Source organism: Bactrocera tryoni, chromosome 3 (genome assembly GCF_016617805.1).
Source record: "Bactrocera tryoni isolate S06 chromosome 3, CSIRO_BtryS06_freeze2, whole genome shotgun sequence".
Taxonomy (NCBI): Eukaryota; Metazoa; Arthropoda; class Insecta; order Diptera; family Tephritidae; genus Bactrocera; species Bactrocera tryoni.
The window spans coordinates 42,600,916-42,618,803 of NC_052501.1; the positions used below are offsets into that span (position 1 = coordinate 42,600,916).

The following is a 17,888-nucleotide window of genomic DNA, read 5'->3' on the forward strand; positions in this document are numbered from 1 at the left end:
ATCGCTTATGGTCCGGAAAAAAATGCTTGCTGTCGGCGAAGAAAAATCAGAAAAGGTAAAATTCAACTTTCACTTGATGCGTACGCGGCCACTTTTTTCGTTTTCTTTTTTCTTTGCTGCAGACGGACAGTCGCACATTGGCAGGCACACTGCGCACATATTTATTTAACAAATTATAATGCTAAAGCAAATACAAATTACAACAAAAAACTAACAAAGTTTTATAGCAATGCGAAAAAAGGTGCGCAGAAAAAAGGTGCGCATGCGCATAGCAGTGGCAGCAAACATTCCATCAGCCGACTATTTACCACTTAACACATAGCCATGTTGTGTGTGTGATTGTCAGTGCGGCGCTAGTGCTTATTGCTTGGAGAAAAAAATTTCTTTTAATTTTTTTTCTTTACTATATTACTCTTTTAATTGTTTTATTTTTTTATTTTTTATTTTATTTCTTTTTTTTTTTACTACTTTAAAGCATTGCTATTGCTTTGTCCATTTTTTCACTTTCGACGCTAATTGTGTTCGGTCATTGTTGTAATTGAATCGATAAGCAACGCGCCTAAAGCGCCCAAGCCAGGCGTAACATGAAAAAATTAGTCGGAAAAAAAGCAAAATTAAATGAATGCGAGTTCAATATAAGAAAAAGGCAGCAACAATAACAATCTGTATTAATTTCGAAAGCGAAAAATGCAGTTTTGTTTGCGCATGCGCAGCGTTTTTGTTGCCATATCCGTTGCTATTATTATTATTAACACCAAATAACGGTTTGGTAGCACATGGGTAAGCAGCTATGCTTTATTTATGTGCATAAATACATATTTATGCATATACATACATACATACATTCACCCTTATATATACATATATAGATATATAGACGCACAACTATAAACATAGCAACATGCGCGTTAAATTTATTAGTTTCCAACGATATAGTGAAACTTTTGCCAAACACAAAAAAATCAAAAAAACAAAGACAAAAAAGTAAAAAAATAAAAAAAGAAAACAAAAACACATTCAAGCAGTGATAACACTAATATTGGCAGTGACGTCGAAGTTAAACGCGCAAAGAAATAAATGCAAATTATTTGCTTCGCCCATCAACACTTTATAGACTTAATAAATTAGCGGCGCATAGCTCGTGTATTATGTGTGTATGTGAAATACTTGTATGGGTGAGTTGGCGCATGCCAAAGCGCACGCAACTTACAAATATGACGAAAATGTAAATATCTGAAAGCCACTTATAGACAAATTAATAAATACTATTAAAATGTGCCTAGTAACAAAATGCTGCTGAAATATGGAAAAATATCCAGCAACACCGAGCCACTGTAAAAAAGACAGTAACAGTTACGTGAAATTATTATACAAGTATCAATAGCAAGACTGAGGGTTCAGGTCACTGCTTGTCAGACGTAACTGTGGATAGTTCAGCAATGTAAAGTTAGTTGCGGATATGCTATACGCAGTAGCTAAAAATCCGTTTGATACCAACTACAGGTTTCTCCAATAAGAGGGATATGATTTTTTTAACACTAATTGTTATGCACAAATTCTTATGAAAATGCAAATGATTTATTTAACGTGCAAGACAATCGATACAATTAAGATCTGAATATAGCAACATTCAAATGGTTTCCACGAATCCTTTTGCAATAATGAATTGAATGAAACCAATTTTCGATTACTTTTCCCCTAAATCAAGTCGTATAGTATATATATATGTGTATATATAAATAATCGAAATCGAACAATATTCGCTCTATGCGTGACTATTTTAATGAGTTTGGAAGATACCGTAACACTTCTCGTAACACATTTAAGATGATTGATGATCGAAATCACTATGATGAAATCTGGCGAATTATTTAATTGTGTAAAGTATTTAGTACAGGGAAGAGCTATCTCGAATATATGAGAAGAAAGCTCTTAAATTACCAAAGTCCTATTGAATGCAGGATGACGTTTTCAATCGAGAATATGTGTTATGTGATAAAAGATGCTTTGAAGAAAAATGCATATGAAGTAAAAAAGTTAAACCTATCTACGAAGATCTTTCAAGGAAGAAGTACTAAAGCGAAGCGTTGGCGGTTTAAGGTGAAATAATAACGAAAGTCATGATCAGCTTACCAGGAAAGTTAGCCCAAAACATCAACCTGGCGGTTATTTTCTCTTCAAGATTGGTGCTTACTATTCAGCTTGCATTTTCAAAGCGGAAAATGCTGCAATCTTGAAGATTTTTAAAGCATTAGGAATTCACTGTAGTCTAACAGACCATGCCTTCTTCAAGAAAGCGGATGAAAAGCACGTGACTTTTGCTGAGCAGCGCGCTCAAGAGGCAATCAAAGAAGGGAAAATAGCTCGTAAAGCTGTAGAAAGAAACAGTTTACGGCCCAAGAATAGTAACTCTCTGTAAGTCTCAAAAATTTAACATTAAACATTTCAAAACGTTTCTCATGGACCATGTGGGGAATATTGTGAAAATAAGAAATTTTACCTTAAATTTATGTATTTAAAAGAAAATAAAATTAATTAATATTTTCTACGTTCTCATCTAAATTTATTTGAGGATTTGGTACAGTTCAAAAGTTGGTCTTTGCGCCAACTCAACGCCGAAGGTTTACTTGTATATAAGCACTCATGACAAAGACGCTATTCTTAAGAACTGAAACAAAAGCTCAGCGATGGCAATGAATTATTGACAGATCTGATAGCATACTAAATGGTATAGATATGTATACATACAGGTATGTGTCATAAGTGTGTGTGAAAAGAAATCTGCCGGAGTAAGAACTTAACCGCAGAGGACAGAAAAAGCTTAGCTAAGGAGAATAGCTCGCAGCGTATTTAATGTGCCATAATGAATACATAAAGTAAATAAAACGCCGTCATTATACTTTTATGAGCAGCTAAAAGACTATCTGACTACTCGAAATTGTGTATGAGTGGGTCTGCGCGGATGGCTGATGGGCCTGAATAGGCGCGAGACAGGCATAAACATTTGTCTGAGTTTGTAACAACATATAGTATGTTGGATTTGCTGGCTTCTTTTATAGATAAATACATAAGTATCTATAAATATGCCAATAATATAAGCGAACCAAGCAATGAAATGACGAGCCGATAACTCAGCGCCGGAATCCACGTACTTATTAAAAATAAGAATTAATAAACAAAAGTAAATAAAAATAAATTTTCTATCAGCAAAAATAAAGCATAAAATGCCATATGACTCAGTTTGCTAAAAGACACGCAGCAAAGGCAAAAAACATTCCCGCGCAAACTTCCATTGAAAGCCAAAGCAGCGCTGCAAAAAATATCTGATCCCTCGTTGGCTTTGTACTCAAGAGCTTACGGTTTTACGAAATCAACGACTGATTAATAGCTTACAGATATTGTTTTTGCTGTTTTGCCGTTGGTATTGTGTGAAGATGCTTACAACGGAACGCAGAAGACGGCACTGCGCATTCCTCCCTGGCAACATTTTATTTCGTTCTTGACTCGTGGCTTTTGTTACCTCTTTAGGGTGTTTGTTTTCTTTTGCTTATTTTTGTACTTTATTAATTTGTCTTTGATTTCTGAGTGCCTTTGTTGATTTCGTGGTAAAGTTTTTTCATTCTTTCTTACAAAATTTTACGCTTTCGACAGCAGCGGCATGATGTCATCATCTGCTTACGTTTGCTTATTTTTTGTGACTATCTAAAGAAGCAAAATAAGTCTGAGAAGACCTCAAATATTTTCTAAATTTATTGATTAAGTCTAAATTGTTAAAAAAATTAGTTACTTGTGGACTAACCGCAGAGGAGCTTCTCAATGAATTCTTCTTCTTATTTATGGGCACTCGAGGCTGTTGTGATCTTTTCATTGGCGGTGTTTCTTTTACGTGACGGGTTCCAAACCCATAGCACAACCCTGGGGTGGGATGATAAAGTGAGAAGGTGTTCTCAGAAACAAAATACCGATCCCGTCTTCCAATATCTCTATTATTCTCCGTAAAATAAAAAATCAATCCCATCTTCTAATACGTATATTCTTCTCCGTAAAATCCAGTCTTACTTTAGGTTAGGAGGAAGGAGCCATGTGCAGAAGTTCACGCAGAGGAAAGTTCTTTGAGCGCCATTCATATGGGAGTGGCCGGAAATGATTATCTAGCATATGGCTCAAGCAGCTAACGACTTCCGGTCTTAGACCAAGTATTCTCTGGGTATCCAAAAAACATCCATTTGAAGGTGAGATAAATTGAGAAGTTTGCTGGGTTTGGGACCCACCACGTAAAAAACCCTATTTCGCATAATTGACCGGCCTTTGCAAAACGTGTTAAATATTATGATTTGAGGACCTAGAATGTCCGGTCCCTTAATTGGGAAGATGTCGCTGCCCAACTGGTTGATGTCCTGGTTAGAGTAAAGGCTGATATCACCGCCGTCCAAGAAGTGCGATGAACGGGATAAGGACTGAGGCGAGTATGTCCTTGTGGCATTTACTACAGTGCCCATATAAAGGAGCGCAAATTCAGTGTAGAATTCGTGATAGGAGAGAGAATCCGTCACCGAGTACTGACATTCACCCCGGTCAATTAACGCCACAATCCGCATCAAAGCGAAGTTCTTCAACATATCGCACGCCCCGACGGAGAAGAAGGACGATGTGTCCAAAGATGAATTCTATGAGCGCTTGGAGCGCACTTATGAGAGCTACCCTGCCACAATCATCTTGTCTAAATTCCCGGTCATATAGAAATAGAATTAAATGAAAAGGTATGTCCGCCCGTGTGCATTCCATTCAACTCCCTCAAGGGATACCACAAAGTTACTTTGAGGTAGTGTTGATGGTACTCTTAAGCAAAGGGAAACTCAGTAAGGTCCTTAGGTTCCACCTACAGAAAATTGTAAATGTAGATTCGGTGAAATGCAGAACACTCGCGGAGGACGATGAGATGCTGGAACATTATCTATGCGAATGCCCAACCTTTAGCCGAATGAGACGGGATATACTCCACGGCACCACCCCAACTTTAGAGGGGCTTTCCTTATTTTTTTACTTAATCCTCCGAGTTGCTAGAAAAGGCTTAATAAGGCTATAATTGTTCGAAATGAAGAAAATTTACTATTGAAAAATTACCAAAAAAAAAATAAATTAAAAGGGAAAAATATATGTATATTTTATTGTATTCTAATTTTTATAGCTTACCTTGTAACAAAAAAGCACCCGGAAATTGTAATTAAATTGCCCGGGTAGATGATATTTGAAAAAAATATATTTTGCTAAGATGGTGGAACTCTCCTTAATTACTATGCCATAGATGAGCGCGATCTGTCAACCAGTTTGTTTACAGCAGCTGCTTAAGTCGCTACACCTCAGTAGTGCGTTGCAATTTTTACAGTGGATAAAAATATAGAACTAAGAATTTGTATGCGGAGTCGTTTCGAATGTTGGAAAAGGTTTTCAGTGATTCGGATTTATCAAAAACACAAGCCTATGAGTGGTATAAAGCCCTCCAAGACGGTCGAGGGATCCTTAAGCCTCGTTCTGGACGTCCTTCTGACGAAAATCGTCAGACAAGTGTTAGAGTGATGAACTTGACATCTCTTACGAGTCCGTTCGAATGATGTGATGCATATTTTTATAGCCTGAACAGGGTATATTAAGTTTGTCACGAAGTTTATAACACCCAGAAGGAAGCGTCGGAGACCCTATAAAGTGTATACATAAATGATCAGTATGTTGAGCTGAGTCGATCTCAGTCTGTCGGTCTATCCGTATACATACGAACTAGTCCTTCAGTTTTTAAGATATCGTTTTGAAATTTTGTAAACATCATTTTCTCTTCAAGAAGCTGCTCATTTGTCGGAACTGCCGATATCGCACCACTATAACATATAGCTGCCATACAAACTCAACGATCGGTTCAAGCTCTTGTATGGAAAACTCTCACATTTGACAATGTATCTTCACGAAATTTGGTATAGATTATTTTCTACGGCAACAATGTAATCTCCGAAGAAATTGTTTAGATCGGTTAACTATAGCATACAGCTGACATACAAACTGAATGATCGGAATCAAATGCTTACATGGGAAACTTCCTCATTTAACGATATATCTTCACGAAACTTGGTATGAGTTATTTTTCATAGAAATAATGTAATATCGGAAGAAATTGTTCAGATCGGCTCAATATAGCACATAGCTGTCATACAAACCGAACGATCGGAATCAAGGGCTTGTATAGAAAACTTTTGCATTTAACGTGGTATCTTCACGAAATGGATTACATGGATTACTGCTTAAGATAATAATATAAAATCTGAAAAAATTGTTCAGATCGGATTACTATAGTGTATAGCTTCAATACAAACTGAACACATAGTTACTAAAAGAAATGCACCTGTGAGGGGTATATTAGCTTCGGTGCAGCCGAAGTTAACGTTTTATCTTGTTTTTACATGAGACGCGTTCTTGCTCGACTCATCCCGATAAAGCTAAAAAGATTGTGACCGAATTTAAAGTCAAAAACGCAATGAATACCATCTATAACCACCGTATTCATCACATTTGGGTCTGTGGGATTTTTTCTTGTTCCCCAAACTGAAATCGCTGCTCCGTGGAACCCGTTTTCTATCGATCGGTGAGATAAAAGGAGAAGAGGCTGGATGCCATCCCAAAAAGTACTTATGAAAAGTGTTTCGAAGACTTGAAAAATCGTTGGCATAATTGTGTTATAACTGAGGATTAGTTTTAGGACCACTATAACATATTGTTGCCAAACAAACTGAACGATCAAAATCACGTCCGTGTATGGAATATTTTGCATTTGTGAAGAGTATTATACACAATTTGGTGCAGCCGAAGTTAACGTTTTTTATTGTATATATATTACATGTAATGTATAACTTTTTTATATTTGTAAAAAAAAAGTTTATATACAGGTGCTTTCAAGACTTAAGTTGACATGATTAATTAATTGCAATTAAAAAATTCTTATGCAAATGTGAGTAAATCTTATTAAATGCAAATAAAATTCTCCATCTCCATATTTCACGCCTCATCCTGAAAATCTATATTCAAAGCATAATAACATTTATGAAAAAAATTGCTGAAAATAAAAAAAAGGCTAGTCAGTGTGCCCTATTTCTGCAACAGAAATCCACAACAACAAAAAGACTAACCTCAACTATACAATATTTCTAGCTCAACGCGGCAAATTCATTCATTAATTACACTATAAGCCCCAAGCCCACATCTGCACAACACCAACACGATCCACAACAGAGCACACACACACACTCTAAAAAAACATTCCGCCGCTTTGCTCGCTGCTCATTATTGGCATTCTTGAGCTCACCATAAATGCCGCAATCCTCCCACTGCACGGCGCTTGTAGGCAAATGGTAGTGGCAATAAAAAATTAGCAAATCACCTCGGTTATGACCGCAACTGAAATCTGCGCTCAAGTCGCTAAGGCAAGTGGCCACGCACACATACATATGTATTATGTATATGTATGTCTGCATATTCGGTTTCACTTTTTTTCTAACCAAAGCGAAAACGCCCTCGCCGCCTCCCTCGAAACGACAGCAAAAACGAAAAATGTATAACAACAACACGAGTTGACGATTAGCTTAAGAATGCTGCAAATGCGACTACAAAAATTATAAAATAATAATATATAATTGGTAAGCAGCTTCATTAGTTATTCCAAGCATGGCGGGAAGAGGTAAGCGTATCGTGAAGAATTTTATATTTGTTTAAATGAGAGAACTATATATTTCATAACTTATGCTGTACTTAATATTTTTTACCTTAAGTGTCATTAATAAATCTAAGTGAATTGCTCTGAAGAAACTTTTAGAGGTGGACTTTTGGTCTGGTGAAAAATTCCAGAGAATTAGAAATTAGAGCTTATCGAAACTATGTTTTTAATTGACTGTGGGCATTAGGGGTTGAAATTTTTCTAGAAAGAGTTATTTTATAATAATACAAATCAAGCAAGACAGTCCCACCAAAAGTATGGTTTGCACGCTCAAAATCATGCTTGGCGACTTTAACGTCAGAGTGGGCTACCTTCCGTATCTTTGTACAACAGTCAGTAAATTCAGTTTCACGAGAAAACATCCCCAAATGGGTTGAGGCTGATCGATTTCGCCGGGGCCCGAAATATGGTTATCTGTAGTACTAGATTCCAGTATAAAAAAATTCATAAAGCTACCTGGCTGCCTCCGGATCGAAAAACCACCAACCAGATCGATCACAATAGACAGCCGAACGATTTTCTACTCGGCTTGCACTTCTGCTCTCTAAGAGCACTCATTAACAACTCGGTATAAGGGAACTGTGGGACGGCATTTCAAGCTACTTATATACAGCTGCAAACGAAACCATTGGTTTTCGGATAAACCAAAAGAACAGCTGGTACGATGAGGAGTGCCGTGTCGCAGCGGAGAGAAAACAGACTGCCTATCTCGCAACGTTACGCTCAACCACAACACGTGCGGGGTGGGATAGATACCGAGAGTTGAAGAGGGAAGCGAGAAGCGAGAAGCGAGAAGCATTTGCAGACAGAAAAAGAGAGAGGCCGAAATGAAGATCTTGACAAGCTGGCCGCCAGGGGTAATGCTCGAAAATTCTACGAAACGATGCAGCGACTAACAGAAGGTTTCAAGACCGGAGCATACTCTTGCAGAAGCAATACCAAAAGCTCCATCAGGATCGGGAAGGACCTCTCCGAGTCGTTCAATACCAAGGCAGGTTTCAGACAAGCTGACTCCCTTTGGTGCGACTTCTTCAATCTGCTCTTGAAGAAAATAATTCGAGCTGCAGAACTTAATCGAACAGGTACAATCTTCTATAAGAGCGTACAGCTGTTGGCGTATACCGATGATATTGATATCACTGGCCTCAACCCCCCGCCCTAAGTTCTTCTTTTTTAAAACTGGATAAAGAAACGAAGCAAGTGGATCTGGTAGTGAACGAGGGCAAGATGAAATATCTCCTGTCATCAAATAAACAGTCGTCGAACTCGCGACTTGGCTCCCACGTGACTGTTGACAGTCATACCTTCGAAGATATTCGTTGATTGAGATTCGTTGATAATTTCGTCTATCTTGCAACCAGAATTAACACCAACAACAATGTCAGCCTGGAAATCCAACCCACAATAACTCTTGCCAACAGGTGCTACTTCGGACTGAGTAGGCAATTGAGAAGTAAACTCCTCTCTCGACGAACAAAAACCAAACTGTATAAGTCACTCATTATTCCCGTCCTGCTATATGGTGCAGAGGCATGGATGATGACAACGCTGGCTAGATCATGTCGTCCGAATGGATGAAAACACTCCAGCTCTGAAAGTATTCGACGTAGTACCCACTGGGGGAAGCAGAGGGGAAGGCAAGACCTTACCTCCGTTGGAGAGACCAGGTGGAGAAGGAGCTGGCTGCACTTGGAATCTCCAATTGGCACCAAACAGCGAAATCAAAGAACGACTGGCGCACTGTTGTAATGCAAAACTACGTAAGCGGCGTCTACCCCAATGAAGAAGAATAAATCAAGTTTGATTCCTTGTGCTTTAAGCCTTACAATTATGGATGTAATTTTTTTATATAAAGATTAAAATGTAAAGACCCCGAAAATACCGTAATCCTGAGGTTAAAATTTTCAAAACCCGAAATCTCGGAAATGCAAAACCAAAAGGTACTTCATTAATAAAACCGTCATTTGTAATTAAATCTCATTGCTTCTTTTCCCAACTATAATTTAATAGAACCGAAAAATATCGGGATCCCGAAATTATCATTTATAAATTTCTAAAACTCGGGATTGCAAAACTATCGTGTGTCTCATAAGAATTCTTGCAGCTGCACTTAGACCGCAGCAATTGTCCTAGGTGCGGACTTTTTCAAGCAAACATTGGACAGCGCGCGCTTTGCTGTCGGTCAGTCGCCAGCTGTGCGGCCATTACCGAGCTCACAATTGGCCACCTGACAGACAGCGGAGGATTACTTATTTATTTACATGCATGAGTCTGTATGTTTGCATTGTTATGCCTGTAGTATGTATGTATGTGTGGCCAGCAGGCCGCAAACATCAAGCGCTTGGCACAACACAAAGCGGCACCGGTGCGAACTCAACGCTGTTGGTGGCGCAGCGCCTTTGAAGCAGCGCAAAGAACTAACGACGACGCTGATGATGTTGTCACTCGGCGTGCACACAATTGGCATTTATGGCATTAGCCGTTGCACCGGTGTTGTTGTTAGTTTATTACTTTATTGCCGTTGACTATTGCAAGCGGCGTGGGCGCACTAAAAGTCACAGCGCAACCGCGGATGCGTGTACAATTAAAAAAAAATCGTACGCGGTTTATAAATAACTGTGAGCCACTGTGCACACTCACATGCATACAAAAATACGCGCATGTGCTTGTGTGTCTGACGCAACTTGGCAAGCAATTTAATTACAAATCACGGCCGCTTTTCATGGCATTTGCGCGTGCTGCCTGTTGCGCATGCGCTCTATGGCTGGGACTTCGTTTTCCGATGCGCATGCGTCTGCGCTTGCGCGTCACTTGCCGTTTTTACAATTCTAAATGCGTCTGAGGCAAGCCAGCAAGCGTAGCTTCGCGCTTTACACGCTTATGCTCCTACACACACACAAGAACATCGACGCGCGCAGCCGTAAAAGCATATTAAATTTTTATAATGAAAATTATAATGCAAGTCGTGATGAAGATGGCTGACGGATTGTGCAAATTCTTATTCTGTTTTTTGATTGTGGGTGCCATCATCATCTATTTTCATGTATATGAGCGAGCATGCGCGTGTGTTTGTGTGTGTGTGCGAAATGCAGTCATCAACGCGCCACGATCATATTTTTCTAAATATTTCTTTTTCAGTAATTATTCTTATTTTGTGTTGTTTTTGCTATTTCAACAGTAATCACATTGTGTTTTGGCCACTTGGCAGCTGTGCTTGCTTGAGCTGAATTTTAATTTGTGAAGGAATTTTAATTACAAATTACTATTATGCACAAAATGGCTGGCAGCCGAAAATAATTAACCCTTGTGTGTTCTTTGGGTTCTAATTCAATTTTAGAACCGTTTTTCGGTTATGGGTTAGTAAATCTGAGCATTTTTTGAGAAAATATAGTTCAATAAGCGAGGGTTAACATAGATCCAAGAATTACTGGGCATTTGTCAAAATTTTAAGATTTTGAGAAACAGCAGTTTGGGAAAAGTAATAGCATCAGAGGGAAGCCAGACGCATTTGCAGTCAAACAAAGAGAGAGGCCGAAATGCGTGAGTACGAAGAACAACGGAGACAAGCTGGCCGACATGGGTGATGCTCGAAAATTCTACGAAAGGATGCGGCGACTAACAGAAGGTTTCAAGACCGGTGCATACTCTTGCAGAACCCCCAGAGGTGATCTATTGACTGAACCTATCCGATGATTGGAATTTAAGTATGCTGTGCTCAATACACAAAAAAGGAGATCCCACAATCTGCACCAACTACCGTGGGATGAGCCTCCTCTACATCGCATATAAGGTTCTATCAAACGTATTGTGTGAAAGATTAAAGCTCACCGTCAACAAATTGATTGGGCTTTGTGAGTGTGGCTTTAGGCCTGGAAAATCGGCAACTAACCAGATATTCACCATTCGCCAAATCTTGGAGAAAACCCGTGAACTGAGGATCGACACATACCACCTCTACGTCGTTTTCAAAGCTGCTTTTGACAGCACGAACAGTAGTTGCCTTTATGCCGTCTGACTTTAATATCCCCGCACAGCTGATGCTGTGTAAACTGACGTTGAGCATTTCCAAAAATTTCGTCAGGATCGGGAAGGACCTCTCCGAGCCGTTCGATACCAAACGAGGTTTCAGACAAGTCGACTCGCTATCGTGCGACTTCTTCAATCTTCTGCTGGAGAAAATAATTCGAACTGCAGAGCTGAATAGAGAAGGTACAATCTTCTACATATAAGAGTGTACAGCTCCTGCATTGGTCTTATAAACCGCGCCGTTAGTTCTGCTTTTTCCAGACTGGATAAGGAAGCGAAACAAATGGGTTTTGAAGTGAATAACTCCTGTCATAAAAAAACAGTCGTCGCATTCACGTCTTGGCTCCCACGGCATTGTTGACAGTCATATCTTCAAAATCGTAGATAATTTCGTCTAACTTTGAACCAGCATTAACACCAACAGGAACGTGATCCTCGAAATCCAAAGCAGAATAACTCTTGCCAACAGGTGCTACTTCAGACTAAGTATTCAAATGTGAAGTAAAGTCTTCTCGACGAGCAAAGACCAAACTTTACAAGTAACTCCTCATCCCCGTCCTGTTATATGGTGCAGAAGCATGAGTTTTCGAGAGAAAGGTTCTGCGAAAGATTCATGGTTCTTTGCGCATTGATAACGCATTCGACGCAGTACCCGCCTGGGGAAGCAAAAGAAAAAGACCACTCTGTTACAAAGACCAGGTGGAGAAGCACCTGGCTACACTTGGAGTTTCCAATTGGCGCCAAACAGCGAAAAGGACGAACGACTGGCGCGCTGTTGTAAACTTGGCTATAACCCCGTAAGCAGTGTTTACGCCAATAAAGCGGAAGAAGGATTAAGCCACAGTGGCTAATGGTCACACAACACTGTACATCCGCTTTCGAATTTTTTTTAGATTAAATTAGGAATCTCTGTATCTGTCGATATCTTAATACAATAAAATAATTTATGACGTTAAAAAATATGATGCTGAACACCAGATAAAAAAAAAATTAACTCTAAGTGCTCATTTAAGTTAAAATTACTGGTTTCGTTCGAGAATATAATTAGATTCGGTCTGTTTGGTTTACATACTGTTGCGTCAATGTCTCCGATTTCCAAATCTTGCACGAATCTTTTTGTTGTTCCCTTTGTTTAGCCTAATAGTATTGAAAGAGTACTTTATCTACAATTTCCGGTGCTTTCTTCATGTTTTTCTCACTGCCTCTCTGCTTGTGATCTTTCGCTAGCGTCACAAACGACAAACAAGTCCTCAATATAGTATCACCGATGTACGAGTACAAATCTAATCGCTATAAGAGCTGTCAAAATATTTAACCTACATCCAAAAAGATAGCTACTAGTGAGGAAATGCAGATCCAACTAAAATTTTTTGTTGAACGTTAAACTGTTGATGTCAGCGATTTTGGTGAATGTGTCTACGTATCAGATCTTGAAGGGGTATGTTAATAAATGCATAGATCTTTTGATATTTATACAAAAAATTGTGTATCAGAAATACTCAATGAGCTTGGCATAATTTGCCGAAGGTGAAAATCGCTTTTGAATAAAAAGTCCTTAAATTCTTTTTTTATTTCAATTTGAACGAGGAAAACTCAAATAAGCACAGGCTTATTAATCTGTCATTGCCATTGGCCGGGAAGTCATCTAAATTTCGTATGTCCTAATAGACCTAGTCTAAAATAATATTTATTAGAACTCTTTCGCGTGAGATTCTGATTTGCTTTCGAATAAAGCGTTACACTACCGCGATCAAAAAATAAGGTGAATTTGTTTATAAAGTGTAAATGCTCTTTTATTCTTCAAAATCAGTTTCATCTCCTTCAAAGTGATCCCCGTCCAATAAATCATACTTTTTCCAACGCTTTGTCCAGTTCTCGAAACAATCGGAGTTGTATTTTTCTGGTATAACCTTCAAGACCTTATACTATTCGGTTTCAATCTACTCAATCTTGTCAAAGCCGCATTGGCCTTTTGAATGTCCTAAGAATATCCCATAACTCTTAAATAATATTCTTTGTTAAAAGTTTGGCCTGGCGGATGGAATCCATAGTGCAATACACTACGATAATCACCACAACTTACTTTTTGATGAAAATAGTACATACATATATGAGATAATCTCAAATCGCCGATTATCATTTCTAATTTATAGTTGACAACACAAATAAATGAAATTATTGTATTTTTAGCAACTTACCCTGTATAGTTTTCGCTTCGAGGCTTTTATAAAATCCACAAATGTTTTTTAATTATTATTTTTGTAATCCAGTAGATGCTCACTTTTTTAGATTTCGCTTTGAAATTTGAGTTTTCTACTTCAGAATCTTTTTTTCTTAAATTGTATATGATTGTTTTTTGGTTAGATTTTTTGGAAGACAACTTGTTTTACTTATAATAAATAATATTAACTAATTTTTTTTATTATTTTTTTCGGGGTATATTTTTATTTCAATTTAATTATGAATCAACGAAATTTTTACTCAATGCAAGCTTCCACTTAGCAATTCCTGTTGCGTTTTTTTTTATAGAACACACACTCTTCCAATTGAAAAATATTTTTGCGGAACTCAGACACAACACAAAACCACAAAAGAACCACTTTTTAGATATTTTTGTTTTTGTTTTTCTGCAAACTAAGTATGCTTGTATTTCAGCTATTTTTAAGTTCCATTCCAAATGTTTTTGTTTATGCACTTTCGAGACATGTGCGCAGCACAAAAAAAAATATGCCACAGCTTACGTGGTGGTGAGTGTCAGGCGGCGACTCGCGCGCGTTACCACCACAGTCCAGCTAAAATTAAAATAAAATACCAACACACACACACACAAAAACTCACTTTAAAGATGAAAACAAAAATTCAAACGTCGCCAATGTCGCCGACGTGGACACAACACGACCGCACACTGCACTTAAATATGGTATGTACGACACTTACGGGTACGAAGCAAAACAACGAAAAGCGCTCAGAAACACCTGAACTAAAACTGGTGTTCAGAAGGAATCGATTGGTGGGGAGCGGCAATACGTTAGCGGCACTTTGCAGCGAACAGTTGCTTGTTGTTGCGCACAACGTACTTCACTCGCGAACGTCTCAGAAACGACTGAAGTCGGTTGCGAAGATAAAAACCGGGCCGAACTTACAGGTAACCGCCAGAGAAAAGCTCAGAGCCAAAAAAATTAATACATGTATAGCGAGTAGCTGCGGTAGGCGTTGTGAGCTTCCGTCTCAGCTTGTACTACGTCTCCAACTTTGACTACAATTTGAGTACACACAAGCGCGACTTTTCACAATAGTTTTTGATTGCGGGCTTAAACTTCAAGAGTGTGTTAGTTACTTACCTGCAAGTCTACGCGTTCGTCATTGACTCTCCGCCCGAGAGCATCTTAAAGATTATTTACTCTAAAGTTCCATTCACGATGGCAGCGTGAGAATTCCCACCGCCACTTCTCATACTCACCTGTTGCTGATTACGCTCAATTAATGCGTATTGATTACCATTTCGATTTGTTCGTCGTCTTTCGTCACCTCCTACTGCGTATTTACTTGGCGGTTACTCTGCTCGATGCTCATTGCGGTTTGGCGCTCTTCTTTCACTCAACGCTAGCGTTCAGGTGATCAGCTGTAAACGAACCTATAATTTTCAACATAGTTAATTATGCAGGCGTTGAGTTTAGTGCATTTCCTGCGTTGCATTGCTGCATGCAAAACGTGCTTCCTGTGTTACCAACCTACGCAGCGATGCGACGAAAGCGGCACGAGGTCAATGTAAGAAATTTGCTGACAATGATTTTCAGCTCTATAGAAATTGTGGGGAGCATTAACCAACTGTGCTGGGAGTAGTTGCAGGGACTTTTCAGAAAACAATGGAAGGTTGATAAGTATAAGTCGTAGAATATTCGATCTCTCTCATGCATTCGATATATCCACATCTGCTCGGAAAAGTGAATATATTTGTATAAAAAAATAATAGGGATCTAATCATCTTACGTGACATCACCTCTGCGTCGATTTCAAAGCTGCTTTTTACAGCACGAATGTCTGCATTTGAAACCCCGCTAAACTAATACGGCTGTGTAAACTGACGTTGAGTAATATCAAAAGCTCCGTCAGGATCGGGAAGACCTCTACGAGCCGTTTGATATCAAACGAGGTTTCAGACAAGGCGGCTCCCTACGCATTGGCAACGGCGAACATCGCATTCGATGGAACGATGAGCTGGACGAGTTCGCCTTGCCGGGGGAAGCACCGGAAGAGGAGAACCTCCACTCCGTTGGAAAAACCAAATGGAGAATGACCTGGATACACTTAAAATCTCCAATTGGCGCCAAACAGGCGCACTGCTGTAAACTCGGTTATAACCTCTTAAGCGGTGTCTACGTCAATAAAGAAGAAACATTTTCCTAAAAGCCTTCCAAACGCCGTGGCTAAGAAGTCCGCTAAAATATCAATAAACTTTGAATAAAATATATAAAATCCATTAACCCTGCTGTTAGGTTAAGATCATTTGGTCCATTTTTTTTTTTTTTTGGTTTTCTTTGTAACTTTGGAACGGTGATACTATATACTGTCTAAATTTTTCAGCTCAGGTGGTCTTTTTATAAAACAATATTATGTGAGAAAATTTAATTCTCTGACTTAAAACTGGACTAAGATAAATTGAAAATTACGAATCTTAGGATAAGGGACCATTTGGTCCATAGTATATTTTCTTTGATTTTCTTTACATTAGTTTTCCAAAAATAAGTATTTATTAGTTTGTTCGATATTTTTTGGCACTACATGATGAGCAAAATGTTTTTCGGTTGGTTTTGCAAATAAACGCACTGCAAATGGAGCATTTTACATCAGACTTAGACTTGCAGCAACTACAAATTCCTCGTTTTCGAGCTCCTGAACCAGGAGCATTTTTAGAGCAGGTCACTGGTGCTGTGGAAGGTGTTCGTATTTCTCTCAATAACTGCGCTGAAAATTGTTGTTGAGGTAATTTAGTGCGTTTCATCATATGTGGCTCAGCCAAAGAAAGTGCAAGTTGCCGCAAAAAATTTGGTCTTCTCCGATTCCGATCAGCTGGAGTCCATGAAACATCGATTTCGGAAAAAATTATGTAAGCATTCAAAGCGGATATATCTAATATATTTGCAAATACAATGTTTGGCCATCAATTTGTTTTGCGTTTCGTCGTGTAGGAGCCAATCATTTGATCAGCAGTATCAATGCCACCTAAAGATATGAAACATAAAAAATTATTGGCAGGCAAAAAACTATTTGTAGTAAACCTTTTGTTGAATTGTAATAAGAAACAATCTCTGGGTTTTTCTTCGGCCCACTCTCATCAACTTTATCTTTCTTGTGCATTGTACTAATCAATTTAGTTGCTTTGTTTTTGTGACTGATGTATGATACTAATGTCGCAATGTCATTGAATGCAAATGTAGATTTGTACAATGGAAGATTCTTCACAGTCAGCAATTTCGGAGGAATGAAAGTTTTATTTTTGCGAACCGTTCCCACATACATATGTAAGTTTTCTCTCAAGAAGTTTTTTTACCAACTCAAATGTGAAAAAAAAATTGTCAGCTGTTATATTTTGCCCTTTCAAACCTTCTGTCAAGTCCAATGCAACGCGTTCTCCTTGGTTCTTTTCGGGCTTATCATTTCTAGGTTTACCAAAGTATGGTTGTATTTTCCATACGTAGCCGGACTTTGGGTCCACGGATAACCAAAACTTCAAACCATATTTTGCTGGTTTTGATGGCATAAACTATCGAAAAGAACATCGCCCCCTGAATGCAACAAGTTGCTCATCAACCGTGACATTTTCATGACAGTTGTAGAACATTGGAAGAAGTTGTTGCCAACGGTCCCACAAGTCACGAATAGGAGCAAATTTATCGCTACTACGCGTGTGTTGTCGACACAAAACATCATCGAAACGAAGCGCGCTAGTAATCTTGAGGAATTGATTTTAAGACATAATTGATCGGAAAATTGGGCGACCAAATTTTGAAACAAATAAACCATGAACATCTGCATTTTTGCCGCTGTCATTGAGTAATTTTATATTAGTAAAATATTTTACTGAAATAAGAAAAACAAGAATGTA

The 17,888-nt window shown here is 38.5% G+C and overlaps 1 protein-coding gene across 9 annotated transcripts in view; it reads right to left on the reverse strand.

Moving 5' to 3' along the window:
* The window catches only part of LOC120771828, a 180,009-nt gene extending 165,138 nt beyond the window's left edge, over positions 1 to 14,871 (reverse strand). For 6 of the 9 annotated variants that reach the window (XM_040100062.1, XM_040100064.1, XM_040100063.1 and 3 more), the window contains exon 1: positions 14,720 to 14,871. The gene's annotated coding sequence lies outside the window, so the exon portion shown is untranslated. Of the gene's footprint in view, positions 1 to 13,980; positions 14,077 to 14,620 lie in introns of those variants that run through there. The other 3 variants (XM_040100061.1, XM_040100058.1, XM_040100059.1) reach the window with 2 other exon arrangements.
* Positions 14,872 to 17,888: the final 3,017 nt, after the last annotated feature.